General features: G+C 45.2%; 1 protein-coding gene across 3 annotated transcripts in view; it reads left to right on the top strand.

Moving 5' to 3' along the window:
* LOC311605938 (uncharacterized protein) overlaps positions 1-9640 on the top strand; it is a 302332-nt gene extending 292692 nt beyond the window's left edge. For all 3 annotated transcript variants that reach the window (XR_014782116.1, XR_014782117.1, XR_014782118.1), the window contains 3 exons: positions 4638-4750; positions 7898-8096; positions 9559-9640. The gene's annotated coding sequence lies outside the window, so the exon portion shown is untranslated. The remainder of the gene's footprint in view (positions 1-4637; positions 4751-7897; positions 8097-9558) is intronic.
* Positions 9641-13767: the final 4127 nt, after the last annotated feature.

Below are 13767 nucleotides of genomic sequence, written 5' to 3'. Positions count from 1 at the left end.
TCTGTTCTATGGTTTAGTTTTTCCCATGTGCGTCATGCTTCATCGTGAGTTTTAGTAGCCACGGTCTCTATTGTGTCATTTCTAGTGTTTTGTTTGTTGTATTTTACTGTTTGTTGTATTGACCTCTTAGTAGAAGTCTTTCTTTCCTCCTGGACAGATCTAAAAACACAAGGAGCATGTCCCATGAAAGTCTTTACTTACCAGGAAAGTGGGATAGAGGTGAGGACATCCTATTGGGACTCTAGGTAAGAGAAGCACGGGAGAATGGGGAAATAGAAGGATCCAGAGGGTCCTAGAAACCTATAAGAAGAGCATTATGATGGGCAGATCTGGACCCAGGGGTTCTGCTCAAACTATGGCACCAGCCAAGGACAATACGTGCAGTAAACTTCGAACCCCTACCCAGATCTAGCCAATGGACAGGACATTCTCCACAGTTGAGTGGAGAGTGGGCACTGACTTTCACACGAACTCATGGTATTTGACCATGTCTCCTGGATGGGGAGGCCTGGTGGCAATCAGAGGAAGGATAGCAGGTTACCAAGAAGGGACTTGATACCCTATGAGCATATACAGGGGGAGGAAATCCCCCTCAGTCACAGTCATAGGGGAGGGGAGGGGAGTAAGGGAAAAATGGGAGGGAGGGAGGAATGGGAGGATACAAGGGGTGGAATAACAATTGAGATGTAATATGAATAAATTAATAGAATAAAGAAATAAAAATAAAAACACAAGGTACATGACCAGGACCCCAAGAGTCAGACTTCAGCAAATGTAACATTGCCACCTAAAAAAATGATCTGCGTGAAAAAACATTTAAGGACTACGCACAGCCAGTGCTGATTTAACCTGTCTACTTTCAGACTGAGTTTAGTCCCACTGGGATTTCTTTTGAATGTGTGCAAAGGCGTGGTTCATTGGTATACGTGTGCCTATGTGAGAGTGTGTGTGCACACGAGGGTATACGCACATGTGTGCAGGTGCACATGCCTGTGTGCACTTGAAGGGCAACAAAGGACATCAGAGGTCCTTGCTCCATTGCTCCCCACCTGACTGTCGCTGATCCTAGAGGTGCGCCGGTGCCCAGGAAGCCTCCCACAGTGCTGGGCTTAGAGACACAGCCACTCACACCTGGCTTTTCATGTTGGTTATAAGAACTCAAGTCTTCATGGCTTCATGTCAAGTGCTGTCACTCATCGAGCCGTGCACGCATCCTCCTGTTGCAGATCTGTGTCAGAGGGAGGTCATTGTTCTACACAGCACAGTGAGTATATAACAAACGGAGGCTTGCTGCGCTCTTTGTCAACCCCAATCTCCTGGAGCCTATGTGTCCTTAGCCTCAGAGGAGGCGCGGCAAGGCGTGGCCGTGTTAGAGGGTGGGCGATGTTAGAAGTTTGCCTGAATAAGTGGCAAATTCCAAGGCGTTCCGAAATGCCGCTTCAGATGAGCACCAGGGTACAATGTATCTTTTCTCCTTAGATCTTAGCCCTTCTAACACAACGGTAGAGTGCAAGAGGGCTAGCAAGGTTCCCTAATGGAGGCAAGGCACGATTTTAAGGAATGAATTAACAAGTGCCTTGGGCAAGGTCACGGGGCACTGACTTCCAGGCCTGGCTTCTATTTCCCAGGCCTTCCATCTCCTGTGCCTTCTGCAAATGTTAGTCATTTTCTTATCTCTTGCTCAGCAGCCTAGCTAAGCCTGGAGATTTTGATCTCCTGAGGAGTGTTTATTAAACCCTCCTGAGTATTCCTTTGAAATGTATCTTATCCAGCATCCCTTCTTTTTTCATCACCCCGCCCCCTCCCTCCCCTCCCCTCCCCTCCCCTCCCCACCTCAGTCATCACTTCACACCTGGCTGGTTAGCATGGATCCTAGCAGGACTAAAGGCCATGCTCTCCTCCTAAGCCCGCCTTTCTCAAACATTCTCCTTCCACAGTCCATCGGTCCCCAAAACTTTGAAGACTCCTGGCTTCTAAGGCATCAGGTCAACATTTCTGTTCTGGGCTTTCCAGATCTAGAATTTTGCCCATCCTGTTGATCCATACCTCATGCTACACAGCCTTAAGTTGATTTTGTCTAATGTCTCCCCCAAGTGCACTAATGCTCGTTCTCATAGCTCTGCCCTTCAGAGGCTGCGCTTGACGTCTGGGATACTTTATTCACACCGTCAACCCACCCGTTCACTCACAGAGCCTCAACTAACTGTCTGTTACTTCCGACCCGCACAAGATGAGATGATTCCTGGACAGGACGGTGTTCTTAGGGATCAAGGCATGGGTAGCCAACTTCCTAGCCTTATCCTGGTTTAACTCCTGGAAGAAGGAAGCTCTCCAGTGAGCCTGTGTTCAGAGATCAGCCGTGGGGTGCCAAGTCCTGCCCGGCAGTGCTGCACCCCACATCTGTCGGCGCGTGCTTCTGTCGCTCAGTTCTCCCCAAGGAACGCCTCGTCCTTTCCTTAGCCACAGACCATGGGGAGTGTGCAAGATCATATGTATATGCAATGGAGAGGAATTTCTCCAACTAGTGCAGAGGAATCTACAATGGTTTTCGGTTATAGCTGAACTGTGGCCCCGGGCCGTCCTGTTACATTACGTTACTCTGTCAAACCACTGTGCATGCCAGGGACATGCGTGTAATAATTTTACTTTCGCTTATCTCAATAGCTTCAGTCTGACATGAAAGTTCATGTTTTAAGACAATTAATAATGTGGGCTACTTGGGTGTACCATTACATTTTTTCCTCTCCTTTGTGTTACAATTCTAGAGCGTTCCATCTTCCCTTCACCCTCAGAACCCACACTAGGATGTTTAAATTTAGAATACTGGATCTGAACAAACAATGCCGCATGACCTTTCAGAAAAGCTAATGAAACTGTTTTTTTTTGAAGGGAAGCAAACTAGAAATGCTAAGGAAGCCAGTGATTTATGGCGCAAAATTTCATCTGAGAACTAATAATACACAGGAAATCGAGGGACATTGCCCCACTATGGTCTCAGGAGCCCTCCACCCCGAAAAATGTTTTCAGAGTGTAACATAAGAATTAACCTAATGGTGAGCCTAAGTAAGTTAATAAGAGGAAAACACTCTTTATAAGTGCTTCTTGTATTTAAAGCATAAATGTATGTAAATTAATTCTAGTCTTTTCATTTTGGGAGGTCAGTGATAGTTCAATATCCATTTATTAATTGGAATGCTTAATTGACTGGGGGCACTGAGAGGAAGGGTGGTGAAGGCGCCCGGGTTTTCTGTAAACTATCTTAGCTTTAGGGGAAGACAGGCTGTACTTTCCCTTTACCTCCATCCTCTCCTTCGTGTTTTTTTCCATTTATATTTGGGCTAAGAGGACGTCTTGTAATGCCCCTTTCATGGGTCAGGAAATTAGGGCGCAGTGACACACAACAGATACACGTTGAAAATATCAGCTGGGGAATCGGTGGCCGTGACTGTTCTTCTGCCAGGAGGCTTAGGCTCAATCCGGAAGGCAGGCACGTGTCCTGGGAAATCTGAGGATGGCCTCCTTCGATGCGTGGTTGCCACCCGAGCCCATTCCTCCTCAAGGCCACGGTGTCCACAGCGACACGAAGACGCTCTTCCCTCCTGCTTCCCTCTGAAGCCGACTTGCAGCTGTGAGCACACTCAGCCGCTGACTCTTCAAGGTCCCTGGTGGCTTCTGTGTCGAGGCTGCTCCTCTGTGGGAAGCCCGGGCCAGTAACAGGGCCCTGCTGATAAAGCCAGAAGCTGGCCATGTCTGCCTAAGGGAGGACTGCTGTCACTGCAGTTTGTGTCTGGAGAGCTCTGCTTCGGTTAGACGCCTAGCATAGCCTGGGTTCCCCCTCTGTTCTCAGAACAGGCGGAAGCGGCTCCCTGCTCGCTCCCACAGCGCGCCCCGTCACTCATTCCCCACTCCGATATCTCGATATCTCTTGCTCTCGCTCTCAGCTCCGCCGTGGTGTCTGCTTCCTGGGGAACCTGATCTGGCAAGCATAGCCTGTCTGTACCTAGCCTGTTTGACATTATCCCTTCTGCATAGCTGGGAGGTAGGACTAGACGCTGTGCCATCTAACCTAACCAAACGCTCACAGCACGACTTGCCAGTGTCCTGTGTTTTGCTCTCTTCCTCAGTCCCTTTGTGGGTGCAATTGTGATCTAAGAAAAAGGGGCGGGGTCTTTTTATCTCATGGCCCAGGAGAACAAACGAGAGAAGTATTGAATCAATACAGTGTTTTGTTTTGCTTTTTAATTAGGTAAAACTATTGAAAAATCATACTTCTATAGCTTTTTCATGACTATACTATTTTTAACAACAACAATGAAAAAGGAATCACACAATGTGGGAATCATCACTTAAAAAAATGTCTCGTGGAGCTTCTTCGTGACACACGTGTCACTTCACCAGCTCTTTAGGTGGCTTGATAGTTCATTTCTTTTTAGTACTTAGCTACAGTCACGGTAGGGCTCTACCAGTTTGTTTATTCAGTCACCTAAATTAACGAGTATCTTCATCAATTTAGTTTTGACAGTCTCGAATAAAATTCCTTGTGTGCAGACATTTGTATGGAAACAAATCTCACAGTCTTTGAGTAATTACCAAATAATGAGAGCATATAATAATAAGAATGTGTTTGCTTTTTAAAGGAACAACCAATGTGACCTCCAAAGCAGACAGTAGTGAGTGAGACTCTCGGCCCCTCCCCATTCTCCTCAGCATCTGGCCTGGCCATTGCCCTGGATCCCGGCCATCACAACAGGTATGCAGTGGAATATCATTATTTTAAGATTCATCTTCCTGGTGATATACTATGTAAAGCATCTTTCCACAGGCTTATTTATTGTCTGTGTATATTCTTTAATAAAGTGTCTCTTATGACCTTTGTTCAATGTGTGGTTGCTATTCTTGAGGCAAGATCTCAATGGCCTCAAACGTGCTATGAAGACGAGTGCTTCTGCCTCGTATGAAGACAGGCTGTCCTCAGACTCAATGCTTCTGCCTCGTATGAAGACAGGCTGTCCTCAGACTCAGTGCTTCTGCCTCGTATGAAGACAGGCTGTCCTCAGACTCAATGCTTCTGCCTCACAAGTGCTGGGGTCGCAGGTGTGCCACCGCGCTTGGGGTGCTCTGAGCTTGGTTCCCAGGCCCTGCGTGGTAGAAGGAAAAACAAGCCCTGGCGAGGCTTAACTGTTTGCTTTAACTATACAGGCACATCCCATTTTGACCATAAAGACCTGAGTTAAAAGCAAAAGCTTAGAGAAGCACACGAGGATGTCTTGAAATCAGAGCTCTGGAGCTCTGTCTGTCGGTTCGGGAGCCGTCCCTTGTTGGTTTGTCTTTGCAAGTGTCTCCTTGGTCTTCGCCTTGCCTTTCTGCTTTCTTCACAGTCCTTCACACACGGGCAGCTTTAATTTTAATGAGCTCTGAGATATCAGTTTTTCCTTTCACGGTTGTGCCTTTTTGCTTTTCATGTCTTACACAAAGAATGGATATCCCCCCCCTCCCCTGACAGTAACACAATTTGGCAAACTGAACTATATTAAAGTAAATCGTTACAAAAACAAGTCCACAAGCCGGCGAGTGTGCTCACTCCCACCAGTGATCGGTCCGCTGTCCCCAAAGCTTCCTGCCCCATGCAAACAGTCAGGAAGCAGAGGAGAACAGGAAATGACAGAAGCCGGGTAACCGGTATCACAGAGTGATGATTCCAGAGAGCGGGGAAGAGAGGATGCAGGAGCTGCGATGGCCTAGATACTGCTTGGCCAGTCCCCGCGTGTAAACACACACGTAATAAACCAGTAGAGCAGGGCAGGCCTGCTGGTACCACTGAGGCAATGAGTGCTCTGGTGGAACCCTGTTGTTGACCAAGTGTTAGTCTGTGCACCTGTGGGTTGCAACACCCAAGGCAAGGAAGAAACCCAGCATCAAGCACTGGGCCAAACAACCCTCAGGGCCCAGTTAGGGTAGCCCTGGATACGAGCGCAACCTCGCCAACTGTCATAGCCAGACTTCATGGAGCTGGGGGCATGAACGGAGTTATCGTGAGTGTCAGGTAGTAGTAGTTGTGAGGCAAATTATTCCCAGAATGAAAGCTGTGTAGACCCACCATGGCAGACTGTAAAAATGAGCCTCGAGGAAATCACAGGGGTTCACCGGCACACCAGAATGAGTTTAATTCTTTAATGAAGTTTATCATCCAAGAACATCAAGATCAAAATATCCAGGTTCTAATCAAATACATGCAAAGAAACAAGAAAATGAGACCTAAAACAAGAAGAAAAATGAATCAATAGGAACAGATCCAGAAATAACAAAAGCTGAAATAGGTACAGACATTAAAACCATTATGAGAATTATTTTTAAGAATATGGTCAGGGACTTAGAAGAAAATATTAAATATAAGGATAGTGTAAAAAAAAAAAAAGCTCTTTAAAGATGCAAGTACAACTTGGAGAGAAAAAAACCCGTAGTGTGATTCGTGCCAGAGCATAGTATGCACTGTATAAATAGCGAACGTGAAGAAGCATAAAAACTAAAAAAAATTCCTTCCTATCCTACAGTTGGAAACACAATATCAAATGGCTTAACACATATCATTGTAATTCTAGAAGGAGAAAAAGATAAGCAAGAAAAAGCCGAAAGGACACGGTTAGAGTGAAAGTGCTTTGGTTTGAATCTATTAACTCAGTTACAGTCAAACTCTTAGTGAATCAAGGTAGGAAAAATGGAAATACAATTTCATAAGGAGAAGTGCATTGTGACCAAATTGTGGGAAAGTGATGGGTCCTCAACCTGTGGGTAACCAGGAGGGAGGATGGGCATGGAGGACAGAGGCAGAGTCTCATTCTAAACAGAAAGCTCAGCGCACTGGAGTGAGTGCCAGGGCTCACAGATTGCACACCTTCAATTCTGTACTCAGTGAGAGAGTCTTTCAAAAGTCTAGAAACTAGAAGAGATAAAGGCTTTTAAAGCTTGTTCATTTGGTGTGTGTGTGTGTGTGTGCATGTGTATGTGCATGCATGTGCGTGCATGTGTATGTGTGTGTGTGTGTATGTGTGAGCATGTGCATATGTGTGTGCATGTGTATGTGTGTGCGTGTGTCTATGTGTGTGCATGTGTGTATGTGTGAGCATGTGTATATGTGTGTGCATGTGTATGTGTGTGCATGTGTCTATGTGTGTGCGTGTGTGTATGTGTGTATGTGTCTATGTGTGTGTATGTGTGTGTATATGTGTGTGCGTGTGTCTATGTGTGTGCCTGTGTGTGCATGTGTGTATGTGTGTGCATGTGTATATGTGTGTGCATGTGTATGTGTGTGCGTGTGTCTATGTGTGTGCGTGTGTGCATGTGTCTATGTGTGTGCATGTGTCTATGTGTGTGCATGTGTATGTGTGTGCATGTGTGTATGTGTGTGCATGTGTGTATGTGTCTATGTGTTCATATGTGTGTGTGTATGTGTGTATGTAGGTCAGAGAACAATCTGCAGAAGATGGTCTTCTTCTACCATGTGGGTTCCCAGGATAGAACTCAGTCAGGTGATTAGTCTTGGTGGCACCTTTACCCATTGAGCCAACTCATTAGTCCAAAAGATTTTTTTAAACTAACAAAAGTAGAACTGACCACCAGAAGTCTGTGCTGATGAAAGGTCTGGTATGACTACTGTATAAATAATAAATAAATCTACAAAAAAAAAAGAATGCTAGAACTGAATGCATATGGGCAAAATCTTCAAAACATCATCTCTTTGTTGTTTATTTCTTTGAAATATGACTTAGATTTGAAACTAAGTAATAGCAACATTGTAATGGTGGGACATAACATACAGAGATCCAAAATACAGAAAGGTAAGACTCTGTGTGTGAGGTTGACAATGGAAGCATATTTCTGTGACGTCATTATATTGTAGGTAAAGTGCTGCATTATTTGAAGACCCAGTTGCTCAGAGGCATCCATAGTTAAGGAGCAGAGCTTGGCGAGAGCAAGCTGCGGGGCAACATCCTTTCTTCACCTCAGAGAATGGTGACCCACAGTGGTTGGGCCTTCCCTTCTCAATGAACACTCATGGGAGAACCCTGCAGTGATATGCCCCAAGGCCCATCTCCCCGGTGAGCGCAGAGTCTGACTTTTTGGCAATGGAGATGGATTCTCACAACAGTACTCTTGAATTATTCTATGTTTTCAAGGAAGAGATAGTACCAGTGTGATATATGCTCCAGCGAGCAGGAGAGGGGGGCATTTCTCAACATATTCATCTGTTATCAGAGCAATGCAGATCTGTGCAAAACAGATGAAAACACTCCCAGGAAAAGCATGGCCAATCTGAACACAGTAATTAGTGTATGTGTTTGTGTGTGTACGCCTAAGTTCATGTGTGTGCATATGTGTGTGTAGGTGTGTGTGTGCTGGTGCCTTCTTCTGTCTTTCTTTACCTTAGTCCTTATTTATTTATTTGAGACAGGGTCTTTCATGGAGTCTGGGGCTTGCTGTTTAGCTGGACTATCTGGTTAGTAAGCCCTGGGGATCCTTCCATTCCACGATTCCCACATAGCCTTGGCATTCCTACATGGGAGCTGGGGATCCGAATGGGCCCCCAGGCTTGCACAGTGAACACTTTACCAGCTGAGCAATCTCTCCAGCTCTCATTAAGAATTTTTTAATGATTTACTTATTTATTATTTATACATGTGTGCCTGCAGACCAGAAGAGGGCAACAGATCACATTACGGATGGTTTGTGAGCCACCATATGGTTGTTGGGAATAGAACTCAGGACCTTTTGAAGAGCAGACAGTACTCTTAACCTCTGAGCCATCTCTCCAGCCCAAGAATTGTTTTTAATCACAACTTTATCCCACAGATATCCAAGGGTGCTCTGATCCCTCGTATGCAGTTGGGGCAGAACTCACATCTTAATCTGCATCAGTTGCCTTGTATTTCATAGTCTCCAGATTGCTTGCAATGGCTAATGCTATTTAATTACAACATAAATAGTTTTATTGTTTGTAGCATAGGGCAAAGAAGGAGGGCTGCATATATGCAATGAACATGCCATCTTGATACTTTTGATTCACTTTGAATCAGTCAGCTTGCTGAGTGACAAACCCTTAGAAAGAAGCCTACAGGAAGAGTCACTCGGCCTTTCACAGGGCATGGGTAAGGCAGTGGAACGGTTGCGAAGACAGCGGTAAGAGCCACAGGTTACTGGACATTTGCCCATGAAATGTACAGAACTGGCCACAAAAAAAAAAAAGCCCTGATGCAAACTGTGGACTTTGGCTGTGCTGTCATTCCTTGCCACACACAGGTTTGGGAGCTTAGCTGTTGCGAGTGTGTGTGTGTGTGTGTGTGTGTGTGTGTGTGTGTGTGCGCGCGCGCGCATGCTCACGTGCGCGCATGCTCACGTGCATGGAGGATAGAGACAGCATGGACTAGCTATGCTTCCTACTCAGGTTTGCTGTGAATCCAAGACTGTGGTGATAGTCTATTTTTTTCCAAAATAAAACAAACTGAACATGACTTACTACAAATACTACAAATATTCTTCTTATCTTTGTCTCCTTATACTCAGTTCCTTGAGGTTCCTCCTCCCCTCGACTCAAGGCAGACAGGCAGAAGAAAGAGAGAGAGAGAGAGAGAGAGAGAGAGAGAGAGAGAGAGAGAGAGAGAGAGAGAGAGAAGAAGTGGTGGGGGGAGAGTGGAAGAAGAAAAAGGAGAAGAGGAAAACATGGTATTATTTGGTATAGAAATGTGAAAAAATTTATGTCAAACCCAATCCCACCCTTAAACTCCAGGGTTGGAACAACCAATATAGTTCATAACTTTTTTCCCTCCAAATTGCATTACAATGAGTTGGCAGGGCCACCTGTCAGCCTGACAGGTCTTGCCCTTGTACATCCTAGCCCCTGGATATTTAGAAATGCTTCCAGAAGAGCCAGGGCCTGAAACCTTCAACTCTCTCATGATCCCTCCCCCCACCCCAGGCCATCCCAGGACTTTTCTGGAGAAGAATGCACCCACCAGGACTGCATTGTCAAGCAGAAATCTATCCCCAGGTGTCCAGTCTCTCAAGATTTTAAGGCATGAATATCAATTTGTGACTTCAAAAGGATAACATGTACTTAGACATAGTCTAAAGAAAAGCTTTAAAATAAAACTGAGCTCTGAAGCAAACCTGATTGCCCCTTGCCTGAGTGAAGATTTTTGTTTTTGTTTTTGTTTGTTTTGTGTGTGTGTGTGTGTGTGTGTGTGTGTGTGTGTGTGTGTGTTTTAGCTGTCATCCAACTCAACTTTTATAAGTAGACTCAAAGGGGGGAAAAACAGAAAGTCTTTCCTGACTTTTCCATATTTAGCACAACACCACACAAAATTGCTAAATACCATTTAACCACACTTACCATCCTGGGGCCTATAAATTCAGAATTCAGATGCTTGATTACAGACCACAGAACGACTGTGTAAGAGGTAATGCGTGAGGCTGTAAGGAAGCAGGCTCTCCTCACGTCTTCCTCGAATACTCTACCTGGGCTGCCAGCTCTAATTTCTGATACAGTCAGATGGTCCTGGGAGAGGCATGCCAGCCAGGGTTGGGGGACCACTTCCTGCTGTGTTTATATAGTCCAAAAGGAAAATAGGAGCATGTGTGTTTTGGTTTCACAGAAATATTCCAAACAACACAGGAGTCAGTCACTCCATTTTATGAGAGCCAACATGGGGTTGGGAACTTACTTGTCTGTGGCGGTAGGGCCTCACCTCCACCTGAACAAAGAACCTCATCCTGTCCTTCAAAATCATCTTCCTCTCTTCTGGATCCATTTGGCATGTGAACGGGTAAATGATGGGAGTCACAGCCTAGAAGTTTTCCTTTCTGGGTCTCAGTTATATCCTGCGGAGATGAGCCTCGGGGTCTACACCCACGTGGGAAGTATTTGAGGAGCAGAGATAAGCCACCTGGGCCACCACCACCAAAGGGGCCTCCTTGGCTCTCTCTCAAAGCCACTGCTATTCCTAAACTTATATTTATATAAGTTAGACATTATTTTAAAAATGAAAATGTTTAACTGTTCTCGATGACAGAGTTTTAGTTGTTAAATATAACCCTGTCATTTCTTTCCTTTATGAAGGACAAGGCAGGCCACAGTGCTGCAACTGCTTAGTAATTTACAAAGCTCATATTGAGGTTTTACTCTGCTTCCGAGGTACAGCGTGCTGTGTTTCACCTTGCAGAGATCTTAAGTGTAGATGCCACTAAATCAATTTGCCATTAAAGAGAAGGTATGTATCCGAGGTAAATTTGCATATAATCTTATCCGATGGTATGCTTAGCCCTGTGCATATGATGAGAGCTTTTCTAGTGCCTAGATTTCTGGACACAAGACATAGATTCTAATTCTGAACTATTTAAAAGAAAAATAAAGAGTATACAGAGGACACAGACACCCAGGGAGTCCTGGAAGTTCAGAAGGTAGAAACAAAATCAAAATTGCCTTGTAAAATGAGCCCAGAGAGGCTGACTCTGGAGCTGCTGGGACTGGGCCACAGTTACGCACCCAGGCCATGATGCAACTGAGCTCAGACACTGGGCGTGGCGGCTTCTACACTGTTCTTTCTGTTGCCCGTAAACTTGATCTCATGGCAAACTAATCTCATGGTCGGACAACATTCATCTCAGTCTTGTTTGCTTGCATCTCTGATTTTTTAAATTTAAAACCTGGAGTGGGCATGTTTAACTAACTGGCTGGTGCCAGGTAAGACGCCATACATGGGCAACAAAAAGGACTGGAAGGTTGGCCCAGAGCATATTTAGCTCCTATGATGACAAATGTCTGTGTACCTCCCACCAAAACCCATGGGTGGATAATTATGCCCTTGGAATGAAGGTCAGACACTGGGCCTGGGGGAGGGGGAGGGGCTACCATGCTCCACCTGAGGGCTGGGGTGGCAGCCTTCTCTCGCCATACAATTCAGAGCAGTGGAAGGCTCTCACCCCCAGGCCTGTGGATCTAGGATCCTCAGTGTATTCGGCAGGGATCTGTGGCTCACTAGAAAGTTCTATGGATGGTGAGTGGTGTCAGGAGAGGCCTTGGGCCAAGCCTGGCTGGTATTTGGAAAGATGAAAGATAAATGTAAGTGTCCTGGATAAACTAGCGCTGGTGGATCAGTGTTTTCTGGGGATCGGGGCTAGAAAATTCTGTCTCCAGAGAAGCCGCATTTTGAATGAGAAATAAGAGTTCTGGAAACATATCCACGGCAGATGCTGACAGTGTAGGTGTCAGCTTCCAGTTTGGGCCCTGTTGTTCATTTGAAGTGTTTCCCCACCCTCCCCACCCCTGACTAGAACTTATCTTCCAGGAGTTTCTACTATCAAAGAAAAGCCAAAGTGCCTCTGTTGGAGGGAGATCATAAATCTCGCCTGTTGAGCCATCTGCCTTGTTTCTCTACTCAGCATTCATTTTTCTTCCTTTACTGCACCACAGAACTCCTGTGGGAATGGCCAGCCATGCTAGACCTAGGGCCACTCTTCTGAGCGAGATTTAGACACTGATGCCCGCATGTGGGGACTGGCTCAGGGGAAGGTCTATGACACAGACACGCCAACACCTCCATCAGAATGCTCTAGGTCTCCCTTGGCCTTCTAGGAAAGAAAAGTTCCTTCCCCTGGGTTCCTACGTCACAGAAGTCAGACCTGCTTTGCCTGGAGAGTATTTTCCTTTTACAAGTAGAGGGCTATCTGAGAACAAATACAATAGAGAAAAATTTTAAGGAGATGTCTTTTGGAAGATTAGAAATTGCATATACCACTGTTTGAGTGGTGGGACACATAGGCATGGATGTGTGTTTATGCGTGGAGACTGGAGGTAAACTCCGGTTGGTCCTTGGATGCTGACCACCCTGTATTTTGAGACAGGATCTCTCTCACAGGGACCTGGGGCTGAGCCTGGGTTGCTTTCCTGTTGGGGCTCAGGAATCCACCTGTCTCTGCCTGACAAACTCTGAGATTGCAAATGTGGCACTGCAGTAAGTGTTATTTTAGGTTCTGGGCAGTAAACAACTCTTCACACTTTCCTGCTGGACACGGTACTGACTGAGCCTTCTCCCCAGCGCCCAGCGTCTGTTAAACACTCTGGCCAAGTTACATCCAAAGCCAATAACCTTGAGCTTTTCCACTCCCTGAGCTTATACTTGTTGAATATTTTAGATGCTATCTCAGAGAAAGATAATGATGGATCTGCCATTGAGTGAAAAAAAAAATCATCACTTTAAACTGGGTGGCTAACTATTTTAAGATCCCTTTGGTGTCTGGTGGTAACACTTTTCATCATAAGTGCTTTGTAATTTCTAAGTTTGTGAGGCTTAAATAATTATGTAATTACTTTGTATAGCCACAGAGCACCACTTGAGTTGGGTAGCTACTGCAGCACAGTAAGCTCTTCATTATAAATTACATTATGCTTAGCACATAATTTATAGTTTATATGACAAGAATAGCCATATCATGCAACTAGTCTGTAATAGCATAGTAATTACTCCTGTATTGTGGGAACTGCCAGTGGGGTGGATATTTCTTTCGTAATTACAGAGGTGATAGCATCAAATCTGACAACTTCTCAGTGATAATGTTTTTTAAGCATAAATTCAACTACAGTTCAGTTGCTTCTTCTTAATCATTCTAGCTGAGCAAGAAAACGCATGGAGTAAAATATCTTCCTGCTGTTTTAATATTAGATGCTAGTTAGCAAGCATATTCTCAGGAATGGAATTTTGGGAACAGATCTGTATA

The sequence above is a fragment of the Acomys minous genome (assembly GCF_964271855.1).
Source record: "Acomys minous genome assembly, chromosome: 9".
Lineage (NCBI taxonomy): Eukaryota > Metazoa > Chordata > Mammalia > Rodentia > Muridae > Acomys > Acomys minous.
Note: the sequence above shows the minus strand (reverse complement) of the source record. Positions and strands in the feature narration are given on the sequence as shown.